The sequence below is a fragment of the Bombina bombina genome, chromosome 6 (genome assembly GCF_027579735.1).
Source record: "Bombina bombina isolate aBomBom1 chromosome 6, aBomBom1.pri, whole genome shotgun sequence".
Lineage (NCBI taxonomy): Eukaryota > Metazoa > Chordata > Amphibia > Anura > Bombinatoridae > Bombina > Bombina bombina.
In genome coordinates, this window is record NC_069504.1 from 528,156,491 (window position 1) to 528,170,619 (window position 14,129).

At 38.8% G+C, this 14,129-nt stretch overlaps 1 protein-coding gene across 2 annotated transcripts in view; it reads right to left on the reverse strand.

Moving 5' to 3' along the window:
* The window catches only part of SQOR (sulfide quinone oxidoreductase), a 193,578-nt gene that overhangs the window by 152,342 nt on the left and 27,107 nt on the right, over positions 1–14,129 (reverse strand). Inside the window, exon 1 of one of the 2 annotated variants that reach the window (XM_053717445.1) lies at positions 1,953–2,022. The exons of the other annotated variant lie outside the window; for it this stretch is intronic. The gene's annotated coding sequence lies outside the window, so the exon portion shown is untranslated. Of the gene's footprint in view, positions 1–1,952; positions 2,023–14,129 lie in introns of those variants that run through there. 2 annotated transcript variants of the gene reach the window in all.

Here is a 14,129-nt window from a genome sequence, read left to right on the forward strand (position 1 = left end):
TTGCACCCAGATCAGATAATGTTGCTGTTGACTGAGGAGTGATTACTGTAACAATGTACTCATGGAGGGATGTGTAATTAAACAGTGAAACAATAGGCTATAAGGTTATAGATGGCAGTAAAAACAAAAAGGTAAATATGAAGATGTGACTACTGGTGATATGGCAGTAAACTGGGCGTAGCGGATAAAGGATGATGTGATAAACGCACACACTGGTCTGCACTTTGCACAGGGAATGTCAGTCACTAAATTAGAGGCCCTGCATGCAAGAGATTACAGGGATATGAAACCCAAAATGTTTATTTCATGATTCAGATAGAGCATGTGATTTTAAGCAACTTACTAATTTACTTCTATTATTATTATTCTTTATTTATAAAGCGCCAACAGATTCCGCAGTTTTTCTTTTGGCATCTTTTTTTGAAAACCAGAGACATATGCTTAGGAGCTGGTCCATTTTTGGAGCACTATATGGCAGCAGTTTTGCAAGTATGTTATCCAATTGCAAGAGCACTAGAGGGCAGCACTATTTCCTGCCATGTAGTGTTCCAGATGTCTACCTAAGTATCTCTTTAACACAGAATATCACTGGAGCGAAGCAAATTTAATAATTGAAGTAAATTGGTAACTTTTTTTTTAAATGTTGTGCTCTGTCTGAATCACAAAAGAACATTTTGGGGTTTCATATCCTTTAAAGGTCTGTTTATTTTGGAAGGAATTAATAGGCTACGATGGTCAAATTGCCTTCGGGGGAGACATTTTAGAGAAAATATGTACAGGCGTGATATAATAGAGGAAATGCAAAAGGGATCTGACAGTTCTCAATTGCCATTTCAAATGAAACGTTCATGATTCAGATAGAGCATGCAATTTTAAACAACTTTCCCAATTTACTCTATCATGACATTTGCTTTGTACTCTTGGTATCCTTTGTTGAAGAGTAGAACTAGGTAGGCTCATAAGAGCTCAGGAGCATGCACGTTTCTTTAGTACTCTATGGCAGCAGTGTTTTGCAACATTGTTTGTAGCAGTTATTGATTGTTGCAAAGCACTGCTGCCATAGAGTTCTAAAGAAACTTGCATGCTCCTGAGCTCTTATGAGCCTACCTCGATCTAATCTTCAACAAAGGATACCAAGTGAACAAAGTTCATAACATAATTGGAAAATTGTCTAAACAGTGCATGCTCTGAATCATGAAAGTTTAATTTCGACTTTACCATCCCTTTAAGAGTGTGTCTATTTCTGTAGGTATTTAGCCCTATATTTTATTATATTTTATATACAAAGCATAAAAAGCAACCAATAAGGTGCTCTTAACCACTTCCTTAGTTGGCTGAGTGGGTTTTACCTTATAGCAAAGCACTGATTTAAAATTCTCTCTTGCATCTAATGAATTAAATAATCCAGTTTAAGAACCGTAATAAATTAAATCTATTAGGATTAATATACATTTGTACTTTAATGAACTATTGCAAAAACTGGGGGAAAGCTAAAACATAACACGCTATATTTATAACATTACACAGTCTCATAATGATGTCCGCATCTACTGTGTAAACAAAGCAACGATAAAACCATTCACAGACACTTTCAATAAATTATTTGTGAACTTTTAAAAAGCAATACAACAATGTTTATACATATTGTAGATAACAGGCGCTGCTGTCAGTTGAGACACTCGAGGACAGCACTGAAAACATATAGTCTGGTGATTGTTGAAATGGAAACGAATGATGGTAACAGAATATCTAGTCACATTATCTATGAAAGGGTGCACAGAACTATAGTATTGATGTGAATTCTCCAAATGTGTAACTGTCACGATCCCCATTGCTATTAGTAGGTTCTACTTTGTAAATACAAGAAGGTGCACGATCTGAAAAAAGCAATAACAACTGTTCTACATTCCACCAGGGAAGTTCAGCTCTATACCCCCGCTGTCAGGCCTTACCTTGGGCGGATCCGACGAGCGCGCAGTGAATGCAAGCGTGAGATGTGGGTATTACGCACTGCTGGAGCCCTGCCCAGGATAATGCACACTGCCCCTTGCTCACAGCGCACCACGCCATTGGCTGGCCGAGTTAGGGAGGCAACATACAGAGGAATGTTAGTAGAGGAAATGTCTTGGGATGAAAGAAGTTTTGGTATGAAAGAAAACCCTCTTGAGTGCATAGTAAACCACGAGTGTAGTTCTGCAGCGTGCTAGTATTTTCAGCAATTACAAACTAATAATACTTGTAGGAGATGTTACAGATACAAATTATTGACAGGGAAGGCACACGCTGTTGCTGATCCTTGTAGGATTTACTGCAAGTCAAGCTATCAGTTTACAAATTCAAGTCAAGCGATCTGGGATTTTTTAAAGCGTTGGAAGTTAAAAAATATACCTATAAAGTCAAAATTAAACTTTCAGGATTCAGATAGAGCATGCAATTTTAAACAACTTTCCAATTCACGTCTGTTATCAAATTTGCTTTGTTCTTTTAGTATCTTTTATTGAAGAGTAAAACTAGATAGACTCACAAGAGCTCAGAAGTGTGCATGTGTCTATAATACTCTATGGCAGCAGTGTTTAGCAACATTGTATAATAAAGCTACAAATAATGTTGCAAAGCTGCTATAGAGTACTAGAGACATGCACACTCCTGAGCTCTTGTGAGCCTACCTAGTTTTACTCTTCAATAAAATATACCAAAAGAACAAAGCAAATTTGATAACAGATGTGAATTGGAAAGTTGTTTAAAATGGCATGCTCTGTCTGAATTATTAAAGTTTAATTTTGACTTTACTGTCCCTTTAAGAAGTTTGTTGAGGTAAACTTGTGTATTGCAACATGTTAGAACGTTGTGAAAACATAGGGAAAAAGTTCACTAAATGCATTAAATTGAGTATGGTACAGGCAGGTCGATTTAGACTGCAGATCTGTTACTAAAAAAAATAAACCAGTTTAAAGTGAACCCGTTTATATGTAAATGAATGGGAAGTCAATGAGTTAGGTTCCAGGCCTTTTCATAATTAACATAAATAATATGATATAAAGACTCTTCCCTCTGATGGCAAAATAGAACTTCCACTGCTTGGTGGACAATGACATTATTTACAAGCAAAAAAACTTTTTTTCCCTTGAGGTAGGCCCATCCATTTAAAAGAAAAAAAAATGCTTAAAATGTTCTCATATACTGCTAAGGGGAATGTATGTGTATATATACTATATACATTATATAAATATAAATATAAATATAAATATATATATATATATATATATATATATATATACACCACATTTTATATATATATATATATATATATATATATATATATATATATATATATATATATATATATATATATATATATACACACATACATATACCACACAACACACACACACACATGAATAAAGCACTTACCGGATTTGTACAAATACAATTTAGCTTTCTTTGCTCACATTTTCTTTGCTAAATTTAACGTGAGTGCATCAATGTGAGGATCTTTTGAGATATGTAAATATAATATATATATATACTGGCTGATCAGCAGAGCATCTATTGCTTTAGTGGTGGACATATGAGCTTTGAATGTAATTTTGCAGTACAACACATTTATATATTACTGCCCTTTAAGAGCAACATGCACAAACAAACTGCAAACTACGCACACTGAACATGCTGTACTCACGTGCACTGTACTATAGGTGGAGTGTGTCTCATAATCTTAGCAGCGATAAGTCCTTCAGAACACTTATTTGCGCACAGTTCATGTGAATCTGTGGAAATGAGACCAGTGCAAACAAAGGTCTAGTTGTACTTAAATTGTTTCACCATGAAAGAACAGTAGAAGATGTTTAAAATATATTTTAAATGAAAAAGGGTTTTTTATTTAAAGGGACATAAAAGTGCAAAAAGAAAATGCTGTAATCTGTTAGAGGATTTTATTTAGGGCACCATTGCTTGCAATTTTTAAACCTAGATGAACATCACTGATGAGCCAATGACAAGAGACATATGTACATAGGCACCAATCACCAGCAAACTCCAGTAGATTTACGGCTGCTCCCGGGCCTTTTTAGGTATGCTTTTAAACAAAAGCACTGTTCTGAATTTGCCACAGATTCACCAATAGCCAAGTGAACAATGTAACTTTGGTAAAAGGAGTAAATTGAAAAGCCACTTAAAATTGCATTGTTTCCAAAATTGTTATTTTTGACTTTCATGTTCCTTTAAAGTGAAACTAGCAAAAATGTATATTATTGTGCCAACTAATACCTAAGTATTCCTCCTGGCTTCAAGGGACAACTACAAAACAACTACAAAAAATGTTGGTTTATTCAAGATCATCTATTTGAATAAACAAAGTACTGGAAAAAGTTTTGAAATATTCTCGTTGAGATGGAAGCATGGAACAGAGAAAATGTTTGTATGAAATGCCCAAAGAAATATTGCACCAAATATGAAACCACTTTTATATTTATTTTGCAGTAGAAGATTTATTCACAGTCTATAAACAAGCTATAAATGCAGTCTATAAACAAAACCAAATGGCTACTGTTTCTGTCACAAAATGTATTTGAAGTATTTTGTTTTTATTTTCCTGCATTTTATAGATTTATTTTATTTGGAATTATATTTTAAAAATAATAATACATTGTAATATTCAAATGAATAGTGGACGCCAGTAAGTAAACATATCTAACAGCACTCTCCAGCTACACCAGTTTTCTCCATCTTGTGAAATAGGCTAGGGGCCAAACTTCTACAAACAGAATTTGTTACAAACAGATTGTAGGGGAGAAAGAGATCAGATGTACTGTACATTTCACAGTCTTAACCAGTTCCTGTATTATTTTAGGTAGCTAATTCACTAAAGCTTACTCGCGTTGTAATTCCTTAGAGCAGAGGACCTTTGTGAGAGTGTCCCCCAATTGGTGATAATCTTCTACAAAGATTCCTCTCAAATTGAAACCACAGCCCATTTAAAATGGGATAAGTTTTCATGGAGAGGAGACCTTATCTTTTATTTCTCTATTTACATAAATTGTTCCTTATCTCTCACTGTGTTATCAAATACACTTACTGTGGAAAACTCTTATCACCTCCACCTCCAGGCCCATTGCCTTGGGGTCATATTTAACTCAGAACTCTCTTTTGCTCCCCACACAGCTAACTCCTGCCGCTTCCACTTTGAAATGATCTCTAACATTTGGCACTTCCTCAGTGAAGACTCAGGGGGGTAGTTATCAAGCCGTCAACCTCAAATACGCTGGAATTCCGCAGCGTATTTGTGGCGAGGCTGATTCGCCTTAGTTATCAAAGGCCAAAGACCGACAAAAGTAGAATTTTGTGACGTAAACTTCGATCCGCCGGACTCAGTCCGACACAGATCGATTCTTACGTCACTACAGATGTTCCGCACACAAGTGCGGCACAATCTCACTACTTTTGCTAGTTATCAAAAAACTAGCCAGGTACGCTCGGCACTTTTACGGCCCAGCGTACCTGGTTTTCAAACCGCCAGCCTGGAGGCGGCGGATCCCATAGGAATCAATGGGAGTCTGACCATAGCGAAAGTACAAGTTCGCTGCTGCCAGACATCCCATTCATTCCTATGGGAGCTGTCTGCACCTAACACCCTAACATGTACCCCGAGTCTAAACACCACTAATCTGTCCCCCCCTACACCGCCGCAACTAAATAAAGTTATTACCCCCTAAACCTGCCGCTCCCGGAGCCCACCGCAAGCTACATTATACATATACCCCCTAAAACCGCCGCTCCCCGAGCCCACCGACACTATAATAAATATGTTAACCCCTTAAACCGCCGCTCCCGGAGCCCACCGACACTATAATAATATGTTAACCCCTAAACCGCCGCTCACCGAGCCCACCGACACTATAAATAAATATGTTAACCCCTAAACCGCCGCTCCCGGACCCCCACAACCTATATTAAATTTATTAACCCCTATCCTGCCCCCCTACAACCGTCGCCACCAATAATAAATTTATTAACCCCTATCCTGCCCCCTTCTACACCGTCGCCACCTATAATAAATTTATTAACCCCTAATCTGCCCACCTTCTACACCGTCGCCACCTATAATAAATTTATTAACCCCTAATCTGCCCCCCCTACACTGTCGCCACCTATAATAAATTTATTAACCCCTATCCTGCTCCCCCCCACTACACCGCTGCCACTGTAATAAAATTATTAACCCCCTAAACCTAAGTCTAACACTAACCCTAACACCCCCTAACTTAAATATTAATTAAATAAATCTAAATCATATTTCTATTATGAACTAAATGAATCCTATTTAAAACTAAATACTTACCTTTAAAAATAAACCCTAATATAGCTACAATATAAATAATAATTAATTCTAGCTATCTTAGGATTTATTTTTTATTTTACAGGTGCCTTTCAATTTATTTTAACTAGGTACAATAGCTATTAAATAGTTATTAACTATTTAATAGCTTACCTAGTCTAAAATAAAGAGAAATTTACCTGTGAAATAAAAACTAACCTAAGTTACAATTACACCTAACACTACACTATACTTTAATAAATTATTCCTATTTAAAACTAAATACTTACCTGAAAATAAACCCTAAGATAGCTATAATGTAATTAATAATTACATTGTAGCTATTTAGGATTTATATTTATTTTACAGGTAACTTGGTATTTATTTAGCTAGTTAGAATAGTTATTAAATAGTTATTAACTATTTAATAACTACCTAGCAAAAGAAATACAAAATTACCTGTAAAATAAATCCTAACCTAAGTTAACAATTAAACCTAACACTACACTATCATTACATTAACTAAATAAATTAACTACAAATAACTACAATTAAATACAATTACATAAACTAACTAAAGTACAAAAAATAAAAAAAGCTAAGTTACAAAAAATAAAAAAAATAAGTTACAAACATTTAAAAAAATATTACAAACAGATTTTAAGCTACTTACACCTAATCTAAGCCCCCTAATAAAATAACAAACCCCCCCAAAATAAAAAAAATGCCCTACCCTATTCTACATTAAAATTATTCAAAGCTCTTTTACCTTACCAGCCCTTAAAAGGGGCCTTTTGTGGGGGGCATGCCCCAAAGAATTCAGCTCTTTTGCCTGTAAAAGAAAAATACAACCCCCCCCCAACATTAAAACCCACCACCCACATACCCCTAATCTAACCCAAACCCCCCTTAAAATAACCTAACACTAATCCCCTGAAGATCTCCCTACCTTGTCTTCACTCACCCGAGCCACCGATGGAACTGAAGAGGAGACCCGGACCGGCAGAAGTTAACCTCCAAGCGGCGCTGAAGAAATCTTCCATCCGGGCGAGGGTCATCTTCCAAGAGGCGCTGAAGAAGCTTCTATCTGGGGCGAGGTCATCTTCCAAGAGGCGCTGAACAAGTCTTCTATTAGCCGGGTCTTGAATCTTCATCCCGCCGACGCGGAACATCCTTCTTTCCCAACGGACTACCGACGAATAAAGGCTCCTTTAAGGGACGTCATCCAAGATGGCGTCCCTTCAATTCCGATTGGGCTGATAGGATTCTAGTCAGCCAATCGGAATTAAGGTAGGAAAAATCTGATTGGCTGATTGAATCAGCCAAATCAGATTCAAGTTCAATCCGATTGGCTGATCCAGTCAGCCAATCAGATTGAGCTCACATTCTATTGGCTGATCGGAACAGCCAATAGAATGCGAGCTCAATCTGATTGGCTGACTGGATCAGCCGAATCGGATGTGAACTTGAATCTGGATTGGCTGATTCAATCAGCCAATCAGAGTTTTCCTACCTTATTCTGATTTGGCCGTCGGCGGGATGAAGATTCAAGACCCGTCTTCGAAGATGACCTCGCCCGGGATAGAAGACTTGTTCAGCGCCTCTTGGAAGATGACCTCGCCCGGATAGAAAGACTTCTTCAGCGCCTCTTGGAAGATGACCTCGCCCGGATAGAAGACTTCTTCAGCGCCTCTTGGAAGATGACCTCCGCCCGGATGGAAGATTTCTTCAGCGCCGCTTGGAGGATAACTTCTGCCGGTCCGGGTCTCCTCTTCAGTTCCATCGGTGGCTCGCTGAGTGAAGACAAGGTAGGGAGATCTTCAGGGATTAGTGTTAGTTATTTTAAGGGGGGTTTGGGGGTTAGATTAGAGGTATGTGGGTGGTGGGTTTTAATGTTGGGGGGGGTTGTATTTTTCTTTTACAGGCAAAAGAGCTGAATTCTTTGGGCATGCCCCACAAAAGGCCCTTTTAAGGGCTGGTAAGGTAAAAGAGCTTTGAATTTTTTAATGTAGAATAGGGTAGGGCATTTTTTTTATTTTGGGGGGGTTTGTTATTTTATTAGGGGGCTTAGATTAGGTGTAAGTAGCTTAAAATTGTTGTAATATTTTTTTAAATGTTTGTAACTTATTTTTTTTATTTTTTGTAACTTAGCTTTTTTTATTTTTTGTACTTTAGTTAGTTTATGTAATTGTATTTAATTGTAGTTATTTGTAGTTAATTTATTTAATTAATGTAATGATAGTGTAGTGTTACGGTTAATTTGTAACTTAGGTAGGATTTTATTTTACAGGTAATTTTGTATTTCTTTTAGCTAGGTAGTTATTAAATAGTTAATAACTATTTAATAACTATTCTAACTAGCTAAAATAAATACCAAGTTACCTGTAAAATAAATATAACCCCTAAGATAGCTACACTGTAATTAATAATTACATTGTAGCTATCTTAGGATTTATATTTATTTTACAGGTAGTATTTAGTTTTAAATAGGAATAATTTATTAAAGTATAGTGTAGTGTTAGGTGTAATTTGTAACTTAGTTAGTTTTTATTTCACAGGTAAATTTCTCTTTATATTAGCTAGGTAAGCTATTAAATAGTTAATAACTATTTAATAGCTAGTTGTACCTAGTTAAAATAAATTGAAAGGTACCTGTAAAATAAAAATAAATCCTAAGATAGCTACAATTTAATTATTATATATATTGTAGCTATATTAGGGTTTATTTTAAAGGTAAGTATTTAGTTTTAAATAGGATTCATTTAGTTCATAATAGAAATATTCTTTAGATTTATTTAATTAATATTTAAGTTAGGGGGTGTTAGGGCTAGTGTTTAGACTTAGGTTTAGGGTTAATAATTTTATACAGTGGCGGTGGTGTAGTGGGGGGCAGGATAGGGGTTAAATAAATTTATTATAGGTGGCGACGGTGTAGGGGGGGTAGGATAGGGGTTAATAAATTTAATATAGGTTGCGGCGGGTCCAGGGAGCGGCGGTTTAGGGGTTAATACATTTATAAGACTTGCGGCAGGTCTAGGAGCGGGCGGTTTAGGGGTTTAATACATTTATAAAGACTTGCGGCAGGGTCCTAGGAGCGCGGTTTAGGGGTTAATACTTTATAAGACTATGCGGCAGGGTCTAGGAGCGGGCGGTTTATGGGTTAGTAACTTTATAAGACTTGCGGCAGGGGTCTAGGGAGCGGCGGTTAGGGGTATAATACATTTATGAGACTTGCGGCAGGGTCTAGGAGGGCGGCGGTTTAGGGGTTAGTAACTTTATTTAGTTGCGGGGGGCTCCGGGGGCGCCGGTAAAGGGGGTTAGAACAGTGTAGTTTAGTGTGAGTGCTTAGTTGACAGGCTAGCAAGAAAGCTGTCAAACAGCCGAAGAGCAGCGAGATCGGATGAGTGATAACTCTCACAGGTCCGCTGCTCACGCCCCGCGGCTTTTGACAGCTTTAACATGATAACTTAGACGATTTTTTTCAGGTCCGCGTGCGGCGAAGGTAGGGCGAGCTTAGGCGGGCATATTGGGACGGCGAAGGCAGGAAAGTTGACACGATGATAACTACCCCTTTCACTTGATTCCTATCTACTCACTCATCTTCTACATCTCCTGCAACACTCTGCTAACACCTCCATTGGCTTTCCTTAGCCTTAAAGGGACAGTACACTGTAAAATTGTTTTTCCATTAATGTATTTTAAATGACTTGTTATACCAACTGCAGAGTATACATATTTGAGAAATTCCATTTTCATGCTTATTTGTGTATTAGTAGCTGATTTTGTGCTTTGAAACCACAGCCTATTACAATGGGTTGAACTTAAAGGTGATATCAGATCTCATTATGTTCTAAGTTTGTGTAAACAGACTTGCTTCCTTATCTTTTATTTGGCTGGAACACCAAAGCTCAATACCTAGAGAGAACAATGGAAAATGATAATTTTATTACTTAACTATCCTGCATCTAACTGAGAGTGTAATCTCTTCTGCTGGCTGTGTATACTTAGGCTATTCAATATCCTATACTCCAGTATTAATTTGTTCAGTGTAGGGGGCGATACCACAGGCTAAATCAGCTATTTCAAATGCTGAAATAGGAGTAAAGGAGCTACTTGTAACCAATTTAATACACTCTAGCAGGTTAAAAGGATTATTGGGAATAATTTAAAGGGGAGAATTTTTTTGGGTGAACGGTCCCTTTAACCCTTTAATTACAGGGGCAAATTGTCTACATCGGAACAACGTTCTGATGTAGACAAATTGAAATCCCGCAATCGTGCACATGATCGCTAAATTTAAATGATGGGATTGGGATGAAGCTAGACATGCCTTCTAGACCGCAATCCCATCTAGGAAGTGCAGTTAGCTTCAGGACAGCCAAACGGCTCAGGCATTCTATTCCGTCATAACGGCACTAAAGCCCAGCACGGTTAGGACGGAATAGAACGCTGCAATGGCGTTAAAAGGTTAAAGGGACAGTCAAGTCAAAAACACAATTTATGCTTACCTGATAAATGTATTTCTCTTGTGGTGTATCCAGTCCACGGATCATCCATTACTTGTGGGATATTCTCATTCCCAACAGGAAGTTGCAAGAGGACACCCACAGCAGAGCTGTTATATAGCTCCTCCCCTAACTGCCATATCCAGTCAGTCAACCAAAAACACGCAGAGAAAGGAGAAACCATAGGGTGCAGTGGTGACTGTAGTTTAAATTAAAAAATTACCTGCCTTAAAATGACCGGGCGGCCCGTGGACTGGATACACCACAAGAGAAATACATTTATCAGGTAAGCATAAATTGTGTTTTCTCTTGTAAGGTGTATCCAGTCCACGGATCATCCATTACTTGTGGGATACCAATACCAAAGCTAAAGTACACGGATGAAGGGAGGGACAAGGCAGGTACTTAAACGGAAGGTACCACTGCCTGTAAAACCTTTCTCCCAAAAATAGCCTCCGAAGAAGCAAAAGTATCAAATTTGAAGAATTTTGAAAAAGTATGAAGCGAAGACCAAGTCGCCGCCTTGCAAATCTGTTCAACAGAAGCCTCATTTTTAAAGGCCCATGTGGAAGCCACAGCTCTAGTAGAATGAGCTATAATCCTTTCAGGAGGCTGCTGGCCAGCAGTCTCATAGGCTAAGCGGATTATGCTTCTTAGCCAAAAAGAAAGAGAGGTTGCCGAAGCCTTTTGACCTCTCCTCTGTCCAGAGTAGACAACAAACAAAGCAGATGTTTGACAAAAATCTTTAGTAGCTTGTAAGTAAAACTTTAAAGCACGAACCACGTCCAGATTGTGTAATAGACATTCCTTCTTTGAAGAAGGATTAGGACACAAGGATGGAACAACAATCTCTTGATTGATATTCTTGTTAGATACCACTTTAGGTAAAAACCCAGGTTTGGTACGCAGGACTACCTTACCCGTATGGAAGATCAGATAAGGAGAATCACAATGTAAGGCAGATAACTCGGAGACTCTACGAGCCGAGGAAATAGCTACCAAAAACAGAACTTTCCAAGATAAAAGTTTGATATCTATGGAATGAAGAGGTTCAAACGGAACTCCTTGAAGAACCTTAAGAACCAAATTTAAGCTCCATGGGGGAGCAACAGGTTTAAACACAGGCTTGATTCTAACCAAAGCCTGACAAAATGCCTGAATGTCTGGAACATCTGCCAGAAGCTTGTGCAAAAGAATAGACAGAGCAGAAATCTGTCCTTTTAAAGGGACTCTGAACCAATTTTTTTTTCTTTCATGATTCAGATAGCATGAAATTTTAAGCAACTTTCTAATTTACTCCTATTATCAATTTTTCTTTGTTCTCTTGCTATCTTTATTTTAAAAGCAGGAATGTAAATCTTAGCAGCCAGCCCATTTTAGGTTCTGCACCATGGATAGCGCTTGCTTATTGGAGGCTTACATTTACCCACCAATAAGCAAGCATAACACAGGTTCTCAACCAAAAGTGGGCTGGCTCCTATGCATCACATTCCTGCTTTTTAAATAAAGATAACAAAAGAACGAAGAAAAATTGATAATAGGAGTAAATTAGAAAGTTGCTTAAAACTGCATGCTCTATCTGAATCATGAAAGAAAAAAATTGGGTTTAGTGTCCCTTTAAGGAACTAGCTGACAATCCTTTTTCCAAACCATCTTGGAGAAAAGATAATATCCTGGGAATCCTAACCCTTGGATTCACACCAATAAAGATATATACGCCATATTTTATGGTAAATTTTCCTGGTGACAGGCTTTCGTGCCTGTATTAAGGTATCAATGACTGACTCGGAGAAGCCACGCTTTGATAAAATCAAGCGTTCAATCTCCAGGCAGTCTCAGAGAAATTAGATTTGGATGGTTGAATGGACCCTAAAGTAGAAGGTCCTGTCTCAGAGGCAGAGTCCATGGTGGAAAGGATGACATACCAGGTCCTGCGTGGCCACGCAGGCGCTATCAAAATCACTGATGCTCTCTCCTGCTTGACCTTGGCAATCAGTCGAGGGAGCAGAGGAAACGGTGGAAACACATAAGCCAGGTTGAAAGACCAGGGCGCTGCTAGAGCATCTATTAGCGTCGCCTTGTGATCCCTGGACCTGGATCCGTAACAAGGAAGCTTGGCGTTCTAGCGAGACGCCATGAGATCCAGTTCTGGTTTGCCCCAACGATTAATCAATTTTTAAACACCTCCGGATGGAGTTCCCACTCTCCCGGATGAAAAGTCTGACGACTTAAAAAATCCGCCTCCCAGTTCTCTACACCTGGGATATGGATAGCTGATAGGTGGCAAGAGTGAGTCTCTGCCCAGCGAATAATCTTTGAGACTTCTAACATCGCTAGGGAACTTCTTGTTCCCCCTTGATGGTTGATGTAAGCCACAGTCGTGATGTTGTCCGACTGAAATCTGACGTACCTCAGAGTTGCTAACTGAGGCCAAGCCTGAAGAGCATTGAATATCGCTCTTCCAGAACATTTATTGGAAGGAGTGTCTCCTCCTGAGTCTACGATCCCTGAGCCTTCAGGGAGTTCCAGACTGCACCCCAACCTAGAAGGCTGGCATCTGTTGTTGCAATTGTCCAATCTGGCCTGCGAAAGGTCATACCTTTGGACAGATGGACCCGAGATAGCCACCAGAGAAGAGAATCCCTGGTCTCTTGATCCAGATTTAGTAGAGGGGACAAATCTGTGTTTCACTGACTGAGCATGCATAGTTGCAGCGGTCTGAGATGTAGGCGTGCAAACGGCACTATGTCCATTGCCGCTACCATTAAGCCGATTACTTCCATGCACTGAGCCACCGAAGGGCGCGGAATGGAATGAAGAACACGGCAGGAATTTAGAAGCTTTAATAACCTGGACTCCGTCAGGTAAATTTTCATTTCTACAGAATCTATCAGAGTCCCTAGGAAGGAAACTCTTGTGAGTGGGGATAGAGAACTCTTTTCCTCGTTCACTTTCCACCCATGCGATCTCAGAAATGCCAGTACTACGTCCGTATGAGACTTGGCAATTTGGAAGTTTGACGCCTGTATCAGGATGTCGTCTAAATAAGGGGCCACTGCTATGCCCCGTGGCCTTAGGACCGCCAGAAGCGACCCTAGAACCTTCGTAAAGATTCTTGGGGCTGTAGCTAATCCAAAGGGAAGAGCTACAAACTGGTAATGCCTGTCTAGAAAGGCAAACCTGAGAAACCGATGATGATCTTTGTTATCGGAATGTGAAGATAAGCATCCTTTAAATCCACTGTAGTCATATATTGACCCTCCTGGATCATAGGTAGGATGGTACGAATAGGTTCCATCTTGAATGATGGA